Source organism: Solea solea, chromosome 10 (assembly GCF_958295425.1).
Source record: "Solea solea chromosome 10, fSolSol10.1, whole genome shotgun sequence".
NCBI classification, from domain to species: domain Eukaryota; kingdom Metazoa; phylum Chordata; class Actinopteri; order Pleuronectiformes; family Soleidae; genus Solea; species Solea solea.
Window position 1 is genome coordinate 22,343,964 of NC_081143.1, and position 23,208 is coordinate 22,367,171.

The 23,208-nt window shown below is 38.0% G+C and overlaps 1 long non-coding RNA gene across 1 annotated transcript; it reads left to right on the top strand.

Annotated features, from left to right (window-relative positions):
* The first annotated feature begins 4,406 nt into the window (after nt 1–4,406).
* LOC131466938 (uncharacterized) lies at nt 4,407–18,532 on the top strand. The gene is made up of 3 exons (XR_009241460.1): nt 4,407–5,537; nt 10,338–10,492; nt 18,350–18,532. It is a non-coding gene; the product is annotated as an uncharacterized LOC131466938 (long non-coding RNA).
* The last annotated feature ends 4,676 nt before the right edge of the window (nt 18,533–23,208 follow it).

The window sequence follows — 23,208 nt, forward strand, 5'->3', positions numbered from 1 at the left end:
TTTCCTTATCACTAAAAAACCCACACTGTTGCTCCATCTTTTATGCTATGCAAGGGTAAAAAGCCATGCTATTGCATTTCATTTATTCAACTCTCTTTTAATGTACCACAGTAGCGGACACAGACCACATACCACACAGCAGTGTGTACTGTGTGTAAACGCAAAGTACAAAGCTCAGCAGACATTTAAATGAGCTAACACCAAAGGAGAACACAGTAGAAACTACATTAACTGCATTAAAAAAATACCCAACAATAATAACATTTGAGCATGCCGAGCTTGCTGATATTAGTCCTCTAGTATTGTGATTTTGTTTGTCTTTACTGCACGACACTGCCTTGTACTCAGAGCACCTGTGTGACCACACCTTGATTACAACACGAAACCAAACCAGTGAGTCACAGCAGCCAGGAAACAATGCACTGTCTGAGGAGCTGCTGCTTACACAATGCACTGAGACACACACACACACACACACACACATTTCTGTGCAGAATTCGTAGTGAGGACACTTATAGACATATTGCATTGCTTAGCCCCTTATACCCTAACCTTAACCATCACAATGAAGTGCCTATGCCTACATCTAAAACCAGGTCTTAACCCTCAAAAAGCCCTTTTAAGGGCGTGTCAAAATGTACAAGAACACACACACACACACACACACACACACACACACACACACATACACACATACACATAATATTCTCCTTTCCCCCCGTGTAAATATACTATGCAGTTGAGGGATGCAACAAATAATCATTCAATCAATTAATACAACTTACTAACACAACTAAATGTCTTTGTCAATTAAATGTTTGTCCATTTAAAAAAAAATAAAAAAAAATCATCTAATTGATTATTTGAAATTTGCCATGGCGAGAGTGCTAACCACTACACACCAACCAGGCTGCAAAAACTGTGTGTGTGTGTGTGCGCGTGTGTGCGTGCACATAAGTCTGTAGCAAAGAAACCCAAACAAAAACAAAGCAACAAACTTGTCAAACAGTGTAAGAGGCTCAGATCAGCTCAGGTTGTAGACGGTCCTGCCTCGGGCCACACTGTATCTGCTTCTTTCATGTGTGGCCTTTGTGACATGTGTCATCTTCTGCTTCTTCCTAAAAGAGACGTGTATGGAGGAGGACAAGGCCCGTCAGGGCTGCCGCTGGTTACACAGTAGGCCTTTTATATTTGACAGAGTAAGTGTGGACTGATGGCCCTTAATTTAAAAATAGCTTTAGGACTTGAGGTTTCACACATGTGGCTCGAGGGTGTTGATGTTTATTATGGGACACTGCTTTGATATTTCCAGACTTAACCATCTGAATCTTTTGCTCTTTAAACAAACTGGGTCTCTCTCTCTGTGTCTCTTTCTCTCTTCGACTTGTTTTGGCTTTCTCACATATTCCTGGAAAAGTGGACACAGAGGCGGCAGTGACATGAATGGTGCTTTTGTTTTAAACACAGCAGTGTCTTTATTTTGAAAAAGTATCCAGGATTTAAAAGAGTGGGCAGCTCGCTCAGACTCTGATGAAAGCAGAACATATTTTTATAGTTTCAGCCCTGACTTTATGTTTACTTTGACATCATCTGACATCATTATCATTTAGAGGATGCCAATATATGATGCCTGTTTTTATTCTTTTCCTCCCTAAAATGTAACCCATAAATAATCACAACCACTACACAGAATTGAACTACAGTTACACATGTGAAATTGGACGTCTCACACTCAATTTCATATTGCCCGCCACTTAATATCACCAATTATAGTTATTTTTGTTGATTAATTATTTTGCATCATAAATACATTTATATTGTGAACTATTTATGCCTACATATCAAAACATTTATTCAGTATGACAATGCAAGCAGGGAACACAGGACACTTCAACTATTCAAAATAACATAACATAAACAATAAACTAACAAAAAATAAAGTTTTACTGCACTTATCACTCATTTATCAAGTTTCTGAGATCAAATGTACAAAACTTACATAAATAAGTAATAACTGGCCAAAAAAATGTCAGATATTGGCATGATAATTAAGCAACCGTGTTTACAAAGCCATTATGTCCATAATATCCAGAGAAACTGTGAATGTGCTGTCGGCAGGAATCTAAATCATTTGGTGTGTGGCTGACGTTGGTTCGAGTTGTGCCCTGTAACCTCCCAGCAAACGCAGCATGAATCCCACTGTAGGGCCCAGTCCGTCTTTCATTCCAAGGGCAGGAAACACTCGTAGTATGATGTCCGTGCTTTACAATAGTGGCCTGTTTCACCCTCACCAATCCTCATACCCCACAGGAAATGGCCCCATTGTCCTTGGGAGAGGAAGTGGCCTGGAGCAAGCAGACCACTCGCTCAGTGGGCTGATGGAGGCTGTGGTAAATTATTAATCAACACCTATACTGTAGGAATGGAGGACATGCAGAGATAGTGCTGGCTGTCAGGAATATTTGGGAACAACAGACAATGGTGGAGCTGCCGCAAACCACCTGTATGAGAAGAAAGCTATACACTGCGACTGCGGCAGTTTCTTTGGATGTGACACTTAAAGGGAAAAGTGTAAAAATGGAGGTAGAACGCACAGTAAAATAGAACAAAAGTAGGGCTGAATGACAGGACCAAAATATTATCACAATAAATGTTTTAAAAATGAAACAATACAGATAATCAATGCACAAAATATCAGATGAATGAAGGAGCATTGTTGCTCCTGAAAGAGTAGCCTTGATAGAAGTCAGTTAACTGATTTTTAGAAACAGAAAAATCCAAGGTTTAGATCTTCAATTATCCGTGAGTAATTTATCCAGAACAAGCAACATGATTTGGTTAAACCTCTGGACAGAAAATCATGCAGTACAGTACCTAAAGCTTTAATTCAACACATGTTGTCGATTGTTTTGATACTTTCATGTATAACATATGTTCACATTTTATGAAAATATCCACAACAGATAAAACTAATAAGACTTTTTGCACCACCTGGTGAACCCTTTGCTTCATTGCTTCATTCAGACGTTTACCACTAGAGGTAGACAGAGACTCACGATCAGTTTACCCTGAACAAGACCAGAGGTCAGATCAGGTGTGTGTACATGTCTCTAGTAGGCTGTAACTTTAACTCTTAGAATAGAGAGCATTTAGGCTACTTTTTTCCATTGCTATGATAAAACGTATGTACAGAGGTTATAAGAATGCGCAATATAGAGCGTCTTATATCCTTTTTTTTCCAGCACAACCTATAGGCAATCTGATAACATAATTTGAGCAAAAAGTACTGACATTTTAAAAAATCGGATTGAATCTGTGAATTTTTATGAACAAAGATAAAAAAAATGGTCTATTTTTTTGTTATGGTTCAGGTAAGGAGCTAGGGAATGCATTATGTCTATGCATGTCCACACAAAGAATGCAAAACCAGCATGTGGGTGTGTGTGTGTGATAAAAAGTAAATAAAAATCAAAGAAATATAAAATCTCCACCCTCTTCTCCCTGGAAACTACTGCAGTAAATGATGGGCAGGAAAACAAACTGGACGCTTCCTGATAATCTTCTATTGTCATTTAGGGGGAAAGTCCCAACACCAGTGACCTTGTATTTCTTATTTATTGATTTGTGCAGTAGGACTGATGTTAGGATGTTAGGATGTTGTCTGCGCCTCACATTCTGTTATACCTTAAACTGGCTTTTTTAGGGTTAGGATTTGGTTTTAAAGTTTGGGTTAGAATTGGGTTTAGGTTAGGATTAGGTATTTAGTTGTAATGGTTAAGGTTAGGGAAAGGGGCTAGCTAATGCATTGTTTATGTCCTCACTACAAATGCTGTGTGTGTTTCTTTGTCTGTAGGGAGTGTTTCATATGTCTGTGCACATTCTCAGGTGGGTTTGGTGCAGAGCTCCTGGGCTAAAATAGCTCAGCACTTGCTCCAGTCACATGTGGGTGTCCTTACTAGTTTGAGGAGATCCAGATAAAATAAGAGGCTGTTAAAAATAAACTGCAGATGTTCTTGTTATGGCAACCACAACAATCAGACAGATGTCCAGCAGCTTGTGGAGGACTCTGTTCCTGCTGGAGACGGACCAGCTTAAGATATGTGAGTAAATCATCAACTCCTATGAGATCTTCAAGCATGTGTTAAGGATAGCAAATCTTTTTTTTAAATTTTCATTTACTGGCAGACTTTTTTTGGTTTATTTTGGCTTTTTCTTTACATACCCTCACAATGATAGAACAGACTTTCAAACACACACACCACAAACATACTTACAAACGACATCAGACTTAAATAATAAATAAATGGAACACCAGCAGCTCAGTGAATGCTGCAGACTATACAGTTTTTTTCTGCACACATTTGGAACAGAAAGCAAAAGTCTTTAGAACACAGATAATATTTATCAGTACATTTATGCATCACGCACACACAGAAGTTAAACATGAGCAGACCAATAATTGCTTTATACATAAAAGCACACAACATACAATCATGTGAGATTTTCCGTGTAGCCAATGAGCTGTTGCCATATGTGTAAATTGGCAGATTATATGATCTGTCGCCATGTGTGAATGTAACTGTGTGATCTGTGTCAGATTGTCAACCAAAAATATCCACAGGGTGTGTGACGTGATTTCTCCGGCCTAAAATACACCGCATGTGACCAGTTGCTGGTATCGACCCTTACTCTATTTCCACATGAGGGAATATAACACGAAAAAGGTCACATTATTATAATTGAGTACATTTTTGTATTATTTCACCTTTTTAAAGTCAATTTTAAAACCTGAAAGATTTAATTTACCATGTTTTGTTTAAAGTATTATACTTTGCTGCACAAAACAAAACAAACCAAACAACAAAAATACTATATTGTCATTAACCCTTAACCCATCAAAAAAGTTACGCTAACACACCTGGAGGACCAAAAATTAAGCTATACATTATTATTAAATAAAAAAAATTTAAACCAACATCAGTCCTCATCATACATATCAAACATTAATGACTTTTTTGTTGAAGTTTTAACCCTTAAATTGGCATGTTTTTGTCATGATGCATCAACAATAGTGATTTGAACGGGTTTCAATGAGGACATTTTTGTGCTTAGGTGTGTTAGTGTGAGTATTTTAGTTAATGTTGTGGACAATGGACTAAAATTAAAACATGCATGAAAACATTTTTGATACTCAAAAATGCTAAACCTGGCATACATTTTATGCATGAAAAAAATTACAACATATTCTAGAAATTAAAATCCAAAAACATAAAAATGTCCCAGGTGTGTTTAAGGGTTATAAAAAACTAGACTTTTCTTGACGTTTGCTGCTGGGGAAAACGAGTGTGGTGACAGAACCACATGTCCCATGATGCCTCGCGGTCAAGCGATGACCAAATGGAACACAGAGCAGCAGCAGCAACAGCAACAGCGAGGAGCCGCTTTGACAGCTGAGCTTCAAGTTTGCTGAGGGCAGGTCTCTCTCCGGCGCCGCCGACATTAACGACCTTGAACAGAGACACGAGTGAAACAAACATGTAAGTTTTGAACCTGTTTTTCGCCTCTTTCTTCGCTCATGTCGCTGTCACTTGTCACACAGCTCTGCTGTTTGTTTCTGTCCAAACTTGGTGAGGGGAAATTTCCACTGCTTCAGCGGCAGCAGGAGCATGAGTAGCAGGAGCAGGGTGGGATATCCGTCTGTGGTGGAAGTGTTGATGTTGCTATTAAAGTTAACCAAACAGTGACTTTGTAGGTAGCTGCTCCTTCACTGGAGTCACACATTAATCATTGGTCTTTGGTCTTGAATGAAGTTGCGCATAACTGTGCTGTTTTAACCTTTATACAAGTTTGCGTGCACATATAAAGACTTAGACACTCGTTTTCCATTACTCTTTGTGTTCACACTAAAAAATACCCAGAAACCAGGACCAGAAAAGTGAACAAATGAGATAAACGACGAAAATGAGGCGTTTAGTAATAACAACAACCCTGATTTACCCTGGACACACACTGTTTGATCCAAGAAGACTAAGACAAACAGACTCAGAAACAGTTTCTATCCATCTGCCATCACGTTTTAAATGTTGCTTATATACTTATACTACATTGTTTACATCTCTTTTAATCACTTAATCAATCATGTTTTCATAGTTCAGGACATATGCAATATGTCTGTGTGTGACTGTCTTTCTCAGTTAGTTAAGGATTTTGTAGTTTCTTTTTAACATATTAACATTCATCCTTTATTTTCTTACTTTCTATATTTTGTAAATGCTTGCACTGGAAAACCTGTGCAAAATTAGAAAATGTTTGCACAGGTTTTAATTACGTTGTGCGATGTCTCGTTATAATGACAATAAAGAGTCTGAATAAAGATTCTGAATAATAATGATGGTAGTAATAATAATAATAATAATACATTTAATGTAGTGATGCAGCTGAATGTGCTTTACACAGTCACATAAAATGCATTGGTTTAATAAAAAGCAGACCACAATAATATATATTAATAAATAATAAATAATAGTAATACAATATGGTACCAAGATAGTGACGTAAATGAATTGCCACATTATAAAAAAGAAAAAACAAGTGTTTATGTTTCTTTATATTTCAATGGTGGTAGCTGTTCTAAGATCAATGGGAGGGTGTTCCACACAAACAAAAAAAAGCCTCACCACTATTAAACTATAGAAAAATAGCTGAGCAACAGTAGTTCAGTGATTGAGATACATGGTTTTGACTGTATTGTAATAATAATATTTGTATTTATATGAATGTTTGCAACTTGCTTTTGTCAGACAAAGATAAAGCAAAGCAGGAAACTCAGGGACAGAAAACGAAATGTCAGAGAACAAATGTGCCTTTCATATATATAAAAAAGCCTCCTCTGTCAAGAACACTTGTGACTCCACTGCTTTGAGGTTAAAATAAAATGTCCTTGTTGTGCATCCTGCAGGAGGTACAAACAATAACCTGTGTAGACTTTAATTTACCCCGCAGATTCAGAGAGTGCGCACAGGCCTGACAGAAGGTGTACACTTCTCTTTGTGTGCACATAGGTTACTGTACTGTGCTGGGAAATGAATGGGACCTTTTGTGTGTGAAGCACTGCACATTATTCACTGTGACTTCAACACAGCTAAGATTCAACGTACTGACAGAGACTGTGCTTAACACACTGCAAACACAAACTTCAACTATAAGTCTGTGTTTATCATGAAGTAAGAAGCACATGATTAGTATGACTATTGTAGGAGAAATTCTGTCTCAGCCTGTCTTTGACTTTCCTCCTTCTTTTGACACTTAAGATTTGAGAGGTGATACTGAAAAGTTTAATAACTCCCTGTAGTATTTTTTATAATGACACAGTTTAAACCCTCTTATGACCATCATGATAATCAGGCCACCTGGATTTATGGCTGTAGAATTGTCAAAAAATGTTCAATGAGTGCCCCTTTTTCCTAGATAAATTTCACTTGTATTACTTTTATGGTTATTCAACCATTTAGGAATTACAATTAATGTCTATTACATTTAAATCATTGTCTAATTAATTCACATGATGACTCTCTCTTAGCTTTTCACTATAGTAATGTTTTGGTTCCATGTCTGTGGAGACACAGACATGTGTTTTACATCACGAGTGACAGAGGAGGGAAGGCGAAAGCCTAACAGCTAAACTAGTAAAGTGAGACAGCAAACGTAAAGTTAAAGAATTATCCCCGGTTCTCTAAACATTAGTGAGGTGAAACAAAGTTTCCAAATATAGACCTTTAGGTTAAGGAATTAACCTAACCTAAGTGTGGTTGTGAGGCACCAAAACGAATGTCGAAAGAGAACGGTTGGAATATAGGCGAAAGAAGTCACTCACTGGAGCTTTAATAGAGAATTGAAAATGTTATTTAAATTTAGAATTTATTTCATTTAGTTTGTTTTTGACGTTGCTAGTTTGTCCAGACCTGTAACTGCTGGAATGATGCCTGGGCTCATCTGATCATGTAACTCTAGTTTATTCAGAGAAACAGACAAACAAAAGCCTCTGGCAGAAACACATTGTTGTTGACCAACAATATTATGTTAATGGTCTGTTTTCCTCCTGTTCACTCAGCCATTTACTCCACTTTTAACTTGTGATCCTGCTTTAGCCTCTGTAGACAATGGATACTTAGTACATCAGTTTCTTTACCAAAGATTGGCATGTTTTTCTTTTTAAATAGCGATTCAGTTGAGAGACTTCAGATAAGTTGAGGCATTTTCATACGTCATCTTGTGTGATGTAACTGAATATTTGAGCTGTTATATCATGACTATATCAGGCTTCATGTTAGGAACCAGAGGAGGCAGACATTATGCTTCTATTTTAGAACAAGTGGAAGATTTGTAAGTAAGTAAGTAAGTAAGTAAAAGGCCTTTTTTGGTGAACACTTCCTAAAATAAGACCACAAAGCAAAACATACTGAACATTATTAGCTGTTGTTGTGTGGCAATGAAACTACACAAGGGAAGACATTGTCTGCAACTGTTTTTAATTTGTTGTTTTGAATGAAGCAGAACAGTGTGATTTTTGTCCCCAGCATTACAATAAGCCAGGTTTATCAGACCTATGTGTTTTGATTATCCAGACTTGCCACAAAAAGAGATTGTGCAGTGAGAGCCCATGGCATACAGGTCAAAAAGGGATTAGAAATGCCAAAGTAACAAATTGCCGCATTTTGATGTAGCTTCTTACTGGGTGTGACACCAGCGCTCCAGAGATTGTGCCTGTGATGAATGCTGAGGTATCGTATTCAATTCAATCCCAGCTTTACAGTGACTGATGCAAATGAGTGTGCATGTGCATGTATTAGGAAGTGGTAAATCCTGACCTGCTCCTGCATCACAGTCACCTGGATCAAGGCACGGGAGAATATGAGATTCTGGAGACGTGATAACCTTAAGCAGAGTGTAACATGATGTCACAGTATTGCGGTTACACCTCAAACCTCCTCCCTTTGCCGTCGCTGACTGACTGCTCGCCCAACCCGGAGGGGGAGGAGTCGTGTTACACAATGCTGGACACAACCTGAGTGATTCCTTCATTCAGTTTTTTTTCTGATGAGTCATTAAGAAGAGCTCTGTAACCTTTTAGTGTTAAAAGAGCCATTTTTGTCTCTTCTCCACCCAAATTAATGTCAATCTGGAGCCACGTTTTATATGTAGATATATATATAAAAAAACATTGTTTGTTTATCAATATCACATTTTGACGAAATATTGAACCACTTTCATTTATCGCCTTGATATCCTAAAAAAAATAAGTGTTCACTTTGAACGAAAGAAAGAAAATAAAAATGAACAATTTTTTTTCCAAAGCTACAGAGAGCCACTGCAAAGGTGTTGAAGAGCCACGTGCGGCTCTAGAGCCACATATTGCAGACCCCTGTTTTTATAGCCATTTCGTATTTTTGTATATGAATATTTTTTGACTTAAAAATATGGTTTAACAATGGTAAAGGTATCAAATCAATCTTTATTTCTGTTATATAATTTATACAATAATTGTTTTTTGGTAATGTATTTTGCATGTTCGTCATGTGACATGAGAGGGGTTGAAGTTGATGGGACGCATGGAAAGGAGGGCACAGTGATGAAAAATGTGGTGCGGTTGGATTTGGACGCATAGTTCCTTTTATTCTGTGCCAAATTATATATATATATATATATATATTTATAGTTTACATTTCATTTCATTTCAAACACTTGCAGCTCAAAGTGCTTCACAATAAAAGCAAATAAAACAATAAAACACAACACAACACAGGGTGGAATGAAAAAGAAAAGTCTAGTAAAGTCAAAAAATAAAAACCCTGATTTGACTTCAAAATCGAAGCAAAGATGCAAATAAAACAGTAAAATACAACACAGGTTGGAATAAAATAGGAAAAGGCTATAGAGTCGAGAGGTTAAAACCCTGTTTTAACTTTGAAATAATAACTAAAAATGCAATTAAAACAACAACGCAGGGTGGAATAAAAAGGAGCTAGACAAAGGACAAGTTTTAAGTCTAACAAGGGAGTTGTGTTGTGTCTCACAGTTGCACAGTACATAAACATAATATATATTTATATGTGTATATATATATGTATGTATGTGTGTTCCAAACCTTTGTAATATTGATATTGAAGTAAAGTATATAGCTGTATATATTGTTTATGAATTATTGCCCAGTCGTACCAGCATGTCTTTACTCCTCCTCCTCCTACTCCTGCTCCTCCTCATCTCACTCCTCTTTCAGCTCCACCTCCTCCCCGCCTCACTGTTGCTCTCACTCCCTCTTTTTTTTTTTGTCCTGACAGGACGCACTCAGCACAGGGCAGAAGCCGGCCGGTGAAGCAGCATTAGCAGCAGAGGTTATTTTATTATTTGATGGGGGATACACTGACTTCACTACCTCTCTTACACACAGACCATCGTATGCTAAGAAAACACTTGCAGCAGCAGCAGCAGCACAGTGAGTAAACTATTTATTTATTTTTAAATGAACACTAAAACTGGTGGGCTCATTCAGTGTTATTAGCATTTTTAGCATGGTGTCTATTTCTGTTGCCAGTATTGATTGGCCCTGATCGAGCAAGAGGCTTTTATTTTTGTTTTTCCACCTATTACTTACATATGTAAACACTAGCTTTAATCCATGTGATTTACCCAGTGTGTGCTCTCTCAGACCCTCTGACGTCCTGACATTTATTTATTTACTTTGTATTTGTTGTTTTACATTCTGCTGCTTCTGTAGTCAATAACAGACCAAATGCATACATAGAGCACACATGTCATGTGAGAAGTTGTCTAATATTACATATAATATTAGACACCAGTGCGTTATAAATCATGTATAGACAACAGCTGGTTGTTCTGACTGGAGGGGTTTATACGGTTTATACGTAGAATAACTGTTTTGTCTTTTCTGCTTGTTAAACACAACCACTTAGCAGAGTTTATTTCTGAGTGGTTACAGTGAAACAGGTTATCATCTCAGGTAGGATTTAGAATTGTTACTGGGCCTCATGTGCATGCAGAAATGTGTGTGTGTGTGTCGCAAAGACACAGTAACTACACAATGAATGTATTACAGCTGAGTGTGACACTTCAGCTCATGGTTTTGGTTCCTTTTAGTTTCTTTTTAGTTACATATTCAGAGACTGAAGAAAAGTGAGACTGAAGAAAAGTGCTTAGGTCAGGAAATAGGGGTCAGATTCAAAAATGATTAAGAGACAACAAGCATGCATTTCAAGATCTTCTTCACTATCTGTTCTTTTACTGTACCATGGACATAATGGTGTATTTTAAAGCCACAATAAATCCTGCTAACTGGACTAACTGGAGGCACAAAACAGGTTTTGGATTATTTCTGATGGTAATTTACAGTGTGGATTCATTAATTTTAACCTGGACTCTTGCTCTCTCAGTAGTCTTTCAGTTTGAAAGGTCATGGCAGTCAGAAACTCAGCAGCCTGACTTATCCTTAACTCTTGAGCGTGAATAGCTGTTATTCTTGACTAAATCTTAATGGGGATTAAGTTGGATGGATACAAGATATTTTCATTTCCCATAGAAGAACAAATTTAAAGGGCTAAATGTTGAGTTTACAAAGTGACTGACAGGTATTTTGGCTTTTTTTTTTTAGGACCACTTTCTTTTCAAGTGGAGTTACTGTCCAGATTTAGCTCTTGCAGTTGTCAGGGTGACATTCTTGCTACTATTAAGGTCTCCTGTACACCGGCCTGTTGTTTCCCACGCCTGTTTTGTCGATGTATATACATCCTCACTTTTGTCTTCAAGATTTGAAGCCTAACTAGCTTTTTATAGGATTAATTATTGGTGCGTAATCATCTGTTGTCCATATAAGCTGCTTGGTCTTTACCGGTCCATCTGCTGTACCTTTAAAGCGCACTATAATGTGGCAAACCTCAATATTTGTTTTGTGTCTGACATCACATCCTGCTTTTGTCACCATGCTGGCTTTGTGCTTGTGTTGCACAGACCTTTTGTCTGTTTAAAAAGCAATTTTTCATTAAACCATTTAAGAGATATCAGCACATGTAACATCTGAATAAAGACCCTTGACAGTCAAGACCCGGCTTGACTGACTGCTTGTGAGGGAGCTTGAAATTGTCAGCTCTCGCGTGCTAACTTATGAGTCACCTTTATGACTGATATCCCAAAATGCCTAATAAACTTGCCTCTTTGTGGGAACTTGACATGGAGTATGACTGGCTTGTTAATTGTTAACTAATCTTCCAATTCAATGCTATGGAGGGTGGCAGCAGTTCAGAGCACTTGTCATTTGTATTAATGAGAACACAGTGTTTTTATGAGATAATAACTGATCTGAGACGCTTAGTGACGAGGCACAATTTTAATACAACTTTATTATGCCTCAGATATTAGATTAGGTTAATGATATAAAATGTATACACACATGTATAAACTATATGTGCATAGCTTTGAATTTAAATGTGATTTGTTGAAATATAGTGCTGTTAATTCAGTGTTTTCCACTATTTTAGTCTCAACATTTTGCTGGAAAGATTTTCAATAAACAATCTATGATAAGAACCCGGACAGCAGAATATTCCATTGATTGCCAGTTTTATAAAGATGCACATTACCTTTAAAACGTTGCGCTGCTGTCAGATTGGTCCATAAAATGTCTCGTGATGAGGACTGTGCTTGCGTTTGTGTGTGTGTGTGCAAGCAGGTTGTATTGTGGATTATTTGTGGACTCCGATTGTGAGCAAATGCACGTCCACATATCTCCTTGCAGTCACATACAATCGATCCACCGCTGGGTGGTCATCTTATCCTCTCTAGGCTGATTAGGCTCAAATGATGATGTTCCAATCTTGTCATTTTCCACAGATACAGTTGAAAGTTTTATGTGAGTTTTATTACAAAATATATGACCTGAACATTTATAAAATCACAAAGCCTGCAGTTTAACTGTTCTCTGTTCTATGCCATTAAAAAGTGTAATGTCCAATACTGCAGAAAATGAAGACATTCAAGTCATCATCCTTGCATTAGAGCAGAGATACATTGTTATCGTGAGCTATGCATCGTTCCATATCAACAGGGACACAGCTTTATTTTCATTGTGATATCATGATGGAATTTGTGAGATAATTTTAAGCTCATATCGCCCACATACAAGTATGGAATAGTTGCCTTATTCCAAAAACAGTATTTCACTTGACTGGCCCCCTACTGGCCAGACTAGATGCTCAGTGGCCCCAGGGTCATTTGAGTTTGAGAACCCTGCATTAGAGTGTAGTAGTTACTATTTCAATGGTATCTTATGTGGTAATGCTCCATCTTGTTTTAAATCTATAAAACCTTAATTATTGAACTGAACCTTGACTTTAGTTAAATCATAATCACAACTTATTGATCAGAAAAAAAAGATATTCTACACAAATGGTACAGCCCTGTTTTTAATTCCATACTAAACTGACATAAGACATGATTTTCACTTACTAAATGTACCTTTGCTCAACTACATTTGATTTTAAGTCATAATTGTAGTTTAGTCGTAAATTAAACTCGCACTGTTGTTCTGTCCCAGCCACAACAGAAAATGGGAACTTTGCTGCACGAATGAATTTGTCGATCTTTCCAGTTTTCCGATCCTCACAGCCCCGTTTGTCTGATTCTGTCTGACCCCCGGCAGACTTCATAGCACGTTAATGACTTTTATCTCGTCTCAGTAACCCATGTCTCAAATGCTACCCTCTATCAACCCCCGTCAGTGCAGACGTCCACTCTCCCTCCCCCGCCTGACTCCCTCCCTCTCACTTTTACTCATGTGTGCGTCTGCTCACGTACACACCCTCCTGGAAGGACATTGTTTGCAGAGAGACCCAACACTGAGCTTTTCAAACACCCTTTACCTTACTTCAGTTCAGGTTTAGTCCAGGCTCCAAGGTCAGAGGGAGGATATCTGCTCCATTAACGAATGAATAAAAGTATTGACGTGACATGAAGCCAGTAGTAAAAGGCATTATTGTCACATTTATTCTGGTTACAGTTAACTTAAAACAATCTCCTCTGGCATTTTAAGTCCATTTTGCTCATTTTTCCCCCCTGCTCTTGCTGTTTGTGAACATGGTATGCTAATGGAATCTGCACTTCCATTATGTTCTGTATGAATGAATGAATGAATGAATGATGCTCCTGCTGATCACTCAGCTGACTGTTTGGGTTTGTTTCCCCTCTGGCATAATGCCGAGCAACGGACGTATAAAAGGCGAGAACATAAAGGGAGGGAGCGATGGCTAATAACCACGATCCCTTGCGTTGCCCCTAAGTGACTGACTAAGTGGTCTCGCTTGGCTGCATGGTTAACTGACCAACTGTGTGTTTCACTTACTGCTAAATTGAACATGACAGAGAACTGATGTGCTAACATGACATGCTGGGACAAGCCTTTTTTTTTAATAGCTTATAACCATAGCTTTTGTTTTGAATGCATGTGAAATTGATCATTTTTTACCCAAACATGTCTGTGAGTCTGTGGCAAGTGAGAGGACCTTTGCTCTTTGCTGATTAAAGTTTAATTGTCAGCAATGGTTAAAAGGTTATAATAGTTTTGGATTTCTCATTAGTTTCGTTTTATTTTTTATTTTTTTGTAAATGCTCAGTTTTAGTTTAGTTTATATTAGTTTTAGTGTTAGTTTCAGTTTTTTTGGAATGTGGAGTATTTGCCAGGTGCAAGATGCAAAAAGGTCATTTTTATTTCACCTTTATTTAACCAGAAAAATCCCATTTAGATTAAGAACCTCTTTTTCAAGGGAGTCCTGGCCAAGATACACTCAACAGTTACACATTTACACAGTTAAAACAAACGGAAAACAAATAAAAGAATTCAGATTGAATTTACAAGCACATTATGAAAAACAAGTGCATGTTGTGGAGTCGGCCTTCAGAACTCTCAGTTTAGATTTGAAAGCATTCAATGAAATTAACTCAGTTCGTTTCCAGTCTTTCTGCAACATATTCCATGCAAAAGGTGCAGAATGGACAAAAGCATAACACGTTATGTTTAACTTGCATAGACTTATGTCCCACATTTTAAAGAAAAACACGTTGAAAACATTTTATTATGAATGAAAATGAATAGTACTTTCAGAATTGCTGGCAGAGAAAAAATAAATCCACTTCATATGGACAACAAAAGGATTATGTATGAAATTCATTTACAAAGAGGAAACTAAGCACATTTTCACTACAATTTGAGTTAGTTTTAAGTTGGACTTGTCATGAACTATGGCTGAGCAGAACAAGGGACTCAAAGGCAGGACTCAGAACACGAATCAGTCAGTAACAGAGTTTAATACCGGGCAGAGGTTCGGTACACGGGAGGTCAAAGAGATCACGCAGAGGTACAAAAACGTCAGGCAAAAAGGCAAGGTCCAAAAAGGCAGGCAAGGTTCAAAAACACGAGAAGACAAGACTATGGCTGTGAAAGAGAGTGCTGGGACGTGAGCTATGAACTACAACGAACTGGCGACGAGACAGGACACAGAGGGGAATATGAGCAGTGCTTGATTAGGGAGTGATAGGAAGCAGGTGTGGTAGACACAATCAGGGATCAGGTGCACGCCAACAAGGAAGGGGGCGGGGTAGACAGGAACCTGAAACAGAGACAAGGGTGAGTGATTTTCAAAATAAAACAGGAAGACAAGACATGGAACATGAAGGGAGAAACAAAACAAGATACTTAACGGAGGTGACAGATTATGACAGGACTCGGCTAATTGGATTTTGTTGTGGTGAATAGAGGAAAGCAGTAGAGGTGACGTGGAATAAATGGCCTCTGGTGGTTGGTTTTTGGTTGTGGTGGTGAAAGTGATATTAGTGCTGGGGGCTTTACTTCACACAGGTAAAGATGTGGGTGTGTTATGATGTGTACACAGCTGCAGTCATCAGCTGTGTATGTCATGTGCATGTGCCCGCTCTGTACTTACTTATCATGACTGTCACATGACTGTTTAGTAGCTGTTATTGAAAAGGGACCTAACCCTTTGCCCTCTGGCTGGCATATTTTATTGACTGTAATAACTGGGTGAAGCATCAAGTGTGCTTTCTTTTTCTTTACCAGCAACCTCTATGTGATGTCAGTTCATGAGGAAATCTTTCTTATCGATGTATTGATATTGATATGTGACACTTCTTATTAAGAAAAGGCAGATCATTTATGAACCTTTATTGATTCTGTATTTTTTTTTACTTTAAAAATACATGTTTTACTTAATAAAGTGGCTGGTGGGGTCATCTGCAAGGTTATACTAGTTTTGGATTTTTCATTAGTTTTAGTTTTTTATTAGTTTTGACTTTTTGTTTTTTAAATGAGTTTTTTTGTTATATGTATTTGCCAGGTGCAAGATGCAAAAAGTTGATAATAAGTATTGTGTCATAAAAACCCAACAAAAGATTTAATGAATCAAATATACAAGAACTTATACTGAAGAACTACATACTATTGAGGTTGGATGCAGTTAGTGTGAAAGGTAAAAATCTAACAGCCAACAGACTAAAGACAGACATGAACATAACATAAATAACAATAAATAACTCTCCTGAGACTCTCTCAGGAGCTCAATCTGAGGGAAACACATGAGCAAAATTAAAAAAACAAAAACAAAACAACAATAACAATAAAATACTAGAGGTTTGATTCACTTAGATCGACCAACTCAACTCAATTTACTACATAACAAATGCTATGTTTAACTTGCATAGCCTTATGTCCAAATTGAAATAATTTTGTTGTGAATGAAAATGTAATCTTTCAAAATTGCCAGCAGAAAAAAATAAATACACTTCATATGAACCCAAAAGGATTATGTATGAAATAAATTCACAAAGACGGAAAAAACCCTTTGTATCATTCTGGCATCAACAATGCGTCTTTGCTGAGAGAACTGCCACTCAATGGATATTTTATAAGGCTCCATAACTCTGTCTCAAGGGCTTATTGCCCAAATGAGCACACATGACATTGGTTGCAGGGGAATGCAACAGCTTGCAGTTGGAATTATTCAGATAGTGGCAGTGACGGGTCTGCAAGATGGCCTCCATCACTACACATGGAACAAGTGACAACCAATACAGAAGAAGGGATCTGCAGGAACATATTGTAAACAGTGTGCTAGGTTTTCTAAAAGTCTCTTTGTCTACCTGAGGCCATTCATTTATCAAGCACGAGATAGTAATGTACACTGACCTGCCACATTATTAGGTACACATGACACCAAATGATGTGGGTGTGGTCTTCTGCTGCTGTTGTCCGCCTGCTTCGAGGTGTTCAGTGATAGTTTTCTGCTTACCTTAGTCGTGGTTATTTGAGATACTATTACTATTACCAGTTACTGTTGCCTGTCAATCATTTCAAACCAATCTGGCCATTATCTTCTGACTTCTCACATCAATAAGGCATTTTCACCCAGAGAATTGCCACTAACTGGGTGTTTTTCATTCTCTGTAAAACCTGGAGATGTGTGGGGAAACCCGATAGTTCAGCAGTTGGTGAAATACTCACAACCATGACACGTTTAAAGTCAGTTAAATCACCTTTTAGTCCCATTTCGATGCATGTTGTTGTAATTGAAGAGCTGTACCTAATAAAGTGGCTGTTGAGTGTTGATATCATGCAGTATATACTGTAAAATTCCATACACATTATGAATCAAAGCCACATGCAGTATGGTACATTCTGTCTGCACATTTTGCTTACAGTAGGAAATAAGACTTTTGTGTGTATTTTATATACACACGTACAGTACCTCTTGTTGTGTGTGTTTATAGATGTGTTACATTTATGCGGAGGAACTCGATCCGTGTGCTTCTTCAGGCTCTTGTAACTTCATCCGTGTGACCCTGAAACAGACTGGAGGCTCGGCCCTGCTTTGTTTTTTACTCAAAGGTTCTTCTGTCTGACAAAAGGTTATTGGAAATTGGGGAGAGTTGCGATCTTATGAAAAATAAATGAATCACATTTGGTTACATAATTAGATGTTCTAGAAGCTGAGGTAACAAGTTCAGGTTGGAGTTTTAAATTTACACTCACTTATTTAAGTGACTGTACATACTGATAGTACTTTATGTCACTAAAGTTTGCTGTTTTGTATAATAATGAATTATTACTTTATTTGCTAGTTATAATGTAACAATTAGAAGAGACAAAGCAAAACCAGGCAGATGTGAAAGGGTTTGAGTGACATTTTGACTTTATTTAATTTTTGTGGCACTAACTAACAACCAACAAAATCTTTCCTTCTTCCTTTTTTGTCTGTCCTTTTTATTTTCTTAGTCGTAATCTCAGCCGGCCAGAGTCTGATGCCCTGGAAACTTTCTCCCTGAGCCACCAGGGGGCCTCAGTCCCACAGTGGCACACCAAGCTTTGCGTTTGTCTTCACCCTGAACCCTTCAGCCCCAGTCAAGCTGTCCCACCCTGCCTCCGCTTCATCCTCTCCTTCTCCTCGCTCCTGGCCACCACAGGCTCACCTGGACCCTCAGTCTTTCTTCTCCCTCCATGGGGGGCGGGAGGAGGCGCCAGGGGCCCTGGACGTGGAGCCCCAGCCTCTTCAGTTTGCTCCACCTGGGAAACTCAAGGACCTTGAACAACGGCCCTGCCATGAGGTGTCAACTTCAACAGGTAGATTACAGTATATGCTAAAAATGATGTGCCTAGGTAATAATTGCCTTTTAATTAAATAATCATCAACTGATGCCAATTGTTAAAAATGTCATTGCCCAAATGAATTGGTCTATGTCTAATTTTGAGCATTGTGTGCAGCTTAAAGGACGGTTTCACCCATTTTTTTACCCAACTTGGTCAAATGAAGAATACACTTAAAATCATTATGATATTGCTATGTTTGTTTAATTCACAGTCGGATTAAATTTGACCAGTGTTTCTTTTATTTATTTGATTTTTTTCAGACCTTTCCTCATAAAACTTGACCAAAACTCAGTAAGTTGTTGTGGGGCAGTGTAGGGCTCTTATTTTGTCAATCTTATTATTTTTTTTCAATCCCAACATCCTCTGTTGTTGTGGGAATGACACATGTATCCTCAGATCCACTATCTGATGATTGAATAACACATTTATCTCTGGAAATTAGTAAAAAACTGTATATTTTTGGGGTCTTTTTTGAAGAATGAGAATGATGTAGCATCTCACATTTGTCAGCAGAGGGCAGTGTGCCTTTATAAGTGATATGTCAAGTAATAGTTACTAAAGTGCTCCTTCCTCTCTTTGTGTTTCCTTTCCTCTTCCACAAACCCACACACACACACACACACTCAGACCTTTGTTCAGACGTGCCAGAGCTGGAGATCGTGAGTCTGTTATCAGAGGCTCGGCCCAACTACACTCTTCGAGCTGACAGTGTGTTTGGCTATGACAATGACGACTGGCTGCGCACGCCTGTGCTGCCACGAGAGGTCACTCTGGGACTCACCTATGAGCAAATCGATGAGACATACAAGTACTTCTGTAAGTAATATTTTTATGCATCACTCAACAAAAGGTCAAGGTTATGGGTCAAATGGGTTTTGTGGCTCCAGATTAATTATATTTGGGTGACTATGTGAGTAGGTGCCTCTCACTATCTACAATTTGACTTAATATGAGAGCAAATGTATGATATTTAAACATATTTTCCTTCCTGAGCATAAAATAATCCGTCTTTTTAGTTAATCTCTCCAAATATATTATGCCGACTTTAGCTCCTTGTTGCCATTTTAAGCTGTAACAACTGAAGGATGAATTTACAGGGAAGTCAATTTGAGTATGCAGGGATTTTCCCCAACAGTTCTTTCTGTAACGCTTGAGAGCTCAGGTGTTTGCACAAGTGACGTTGGAAGGTTTGTTAAAAGTTAATGTGTCACTTTTTAACTAAATGTTTAATTTTATGATTGAACAAATTTCAAAGCAAGATATAAACATTAATGAGATGGCATCTCGGTCATTACAGATAAATGAAAAAAGTGTCTGAACTCACAAATAAGGAAACATTTTTGTTTTTAAGTTGCAGATCCTTACAGAGATTTATATGTAATGTTGCTGTTTTTCCAAAAAGGCAACTTTGGTGTGGCAGTTCTCACTGCGTGTATTTTTTTGTCTGTTTGCAGGGTTCTAATTTCTGTATCGCAAGACAAATAGGAACTAAGATACTTACTGTGATAAAGTACAGTACAGTGGAATTACTAATTGATAATGAAATGAAAATCAGTTTTTAAATTTTATATTTTTTCTTTGATACTTTTGAGGGCGACCCGGCCAAGAAGACACGCCATAACGTAGTTACGGAATTATACAATAGTATAATTATAACTGACTGGGTTTGCAAAGCAAGCATCTATTGTTGATCTTCCGCGTTTCTTCTTCTTTTTTCAAAATTAGTTGTGAAACTTGTCCCACAGTTTTGAGAAAACCCCTCACATCCTATATCAAAATGTGTGCTTTGAACAGGAATGTAACCATAGCAACAAAAAGCGCAATGAACTGCGAAGAATTTCCACATACACATGAATGGAAAACGGCCTCACAGTGTCGTCATACTTTAACGTAGAGACGTGGTTCAAACCTCAAACAGGTCACATGACTTGGAACTACTACGGATTTTAAACAACATTAGTTTAAGTTTTGTACTTTTTTTTGGACGTTTGCAGGGAGGGGGAGGGGAGTGTCCAACCAGCTGCAAGAGTTTAAAAGGTTGATTCCACAAAAATATTACATTGTCTAAATGCAGGCGCGATCAAAATTTCACCCTGCAATTTTCAAGTTATTATTTTTATTGTTGTTATTATTATTATTATTATAATAGTAAAAAACAGTACAAATCAAAAGAAAAATGGAAAATAGTTTTTCATCACTGTGTTGAACTCACTCAGGGAGACAAAGTCATTAAGCTTCAATATGTTGTGAAGGTTTTTCCATGACCACGGAGCAGCATAGACGAAGGATGCTCTACTGAGTCCAGAGAAAATCCTCAGAACCTGGTAGATCAGCCAACTATTTTGTCATATCAGGGACAGGTTAAGGGTTAGGGTTAAGGGTTATGGAATACATTAAGTTTCCTCACTAAGATAGCCATTTTGTGTGTGTGTGTGTACAGCCGTCCCCTCTCTCCTCTAATGACATTTGTGAGGCACAGATGTCAAAATGTCAGCAAGCCGATTAACCTGGTGTCACTTGGCTTGTGAAACAGTTTCCGCTGCAGCTCTAACACATAAGCCACCACACTGACCTCGCACCGTTGACATTGTTGGCATATCTGTTGCCATAGTGACCCTGAAAGGGTATAGGTTGTCTAGACCTGTGGTATGATTGGGCATGGTTGTGACATCCTCATGGCACCTATCATGTCGTGTACATGAGTGATTCTTTTATTATTTTTGGTAACTTCTATTAAACAGGAAGGGGTCAATGATTAAAGGTGTACTATACACACACTCAGAAGAAAGTATGAATACAGATTGAAAAGGACTCTGATTAAATAAGGAAAAGAAGAATGTTGCTCATGAAGAACTTGAACTCATGAACACATGAACACAGACTAATATATTATCATTATAACCCTATCTCCTTTTTACTACACTATTACAGATGTTATCTGGTAACAAATCTGGAATTTTATTAGTATATTGCCATAATATGACCTCCCTATTACTACATTGTTACCATACTATTTCCATGTAGTTCCTGCACTGTAACGCATCACTGAGACCATCCATCCGTCGATCCGTCCATCCATCCATCCATCCGTCCATCTTCTACTGCTTCGCATAACAAAAGATTCACTCCAACCCTCAAAGTAGCATGGATTGCACAATAATGTGCATGAGGAATTTTCCTTAAGAAAATGACTCGCGTCCCAACCTTATATTTGCAAAAAAACAAATTGCTTAAGGTGCGAGTTCTGCCAAGAAATGGTGTTGACATGTGTCCTTGTGCATTTTTAAGTGGTTATTCAGAAATCCTGGCCATTTTGTAGTGGGTAACTTGGTATATGACATACTGTATAATCATGTAGAGTACACTTTTTAATCAACATGACTCCAACTTCCACCAAATGTTAATCTCCCTCTGTAGCTGCTGAATTATGAAGTGGATAAGCCAGAGATCACACTTCAGTGACCAGCATGACATGTGTTATTTTGCTTGACAAAATGAAATAAATACCATGGCAAAAGCCACTGATCCAGAACAAAGAATAGACTTTCTGGGAAACACAGAACCTTTGAATCAGCTCAGACTTGCAGTGCACCAGAGGAAGTTCACTTGTCTGTTTGAATTATAAACATTGTCCTGCAGCATGACTTGCTCTTGTTGTGTGTTGTTGGGCGGCCGTGCAGACTGTGAGCAGCACGACATGTCAGATCTTTAATAAGTAATGACTGTTTATGGATTAGATCAGCTGGATGCACACGGTGTGAGTTTCTGTTGCAGTCGTGGGCGAAAATTGCAGTTGGTGACCTTTGAGGACGTTTCCTTAGGCAAATATTTTACCTGTGTTATCAGCTCATAGTTGGCAGTGCCCTCAGAATGTATTACTTTTTAATCAAACTCTCCTTGTTGCTTTTCTTTCTAAAACAGTATTCATTGAGTTCATAGATCTGTATTGCATGGTTCAATAAAACACAAAAACCCTGGTGATGTGATGTTTAGAGAAGGTTGAATCAGCTGGACTGGACTGGAGTGTTGACTTTTGTTTGTCACGTCTTTACTTGTTATTGTAGTCAGAGTACTTGAGACTTTACTTCCTTATAGCTTGTATTCCATTGCAGACACTTAAGTTACGATGTTGTGGTACAGTAAGAGCACATTAGCCATTCATCTAATGGCTGATGTGATTTTCACATTAACAGTATATGTTTGCTGCCCACAAAGATTTTTTCCTCCTCAGAGTCAGAAAAACAGAATCCAGGAAGGTAAAGGGACGGAGCAGATGGCGAAAGTTACATCTCCACCGTCTCTTGTGTGCAGCATTTGACCTGGAAAGAGTCTGTTTGTGTGTGAAAAATGAATGAGGAGGTTAATATTTGATTGTAAGAAGCTGCTGTGTCTGAGGTTACCGGCTGCAAAGAAACAGAACGGACAGAGACTGATGGACAGTGGAGTGTGATGGCTGTCGTTGTGTTGTTTTATGTGGTATGAATACA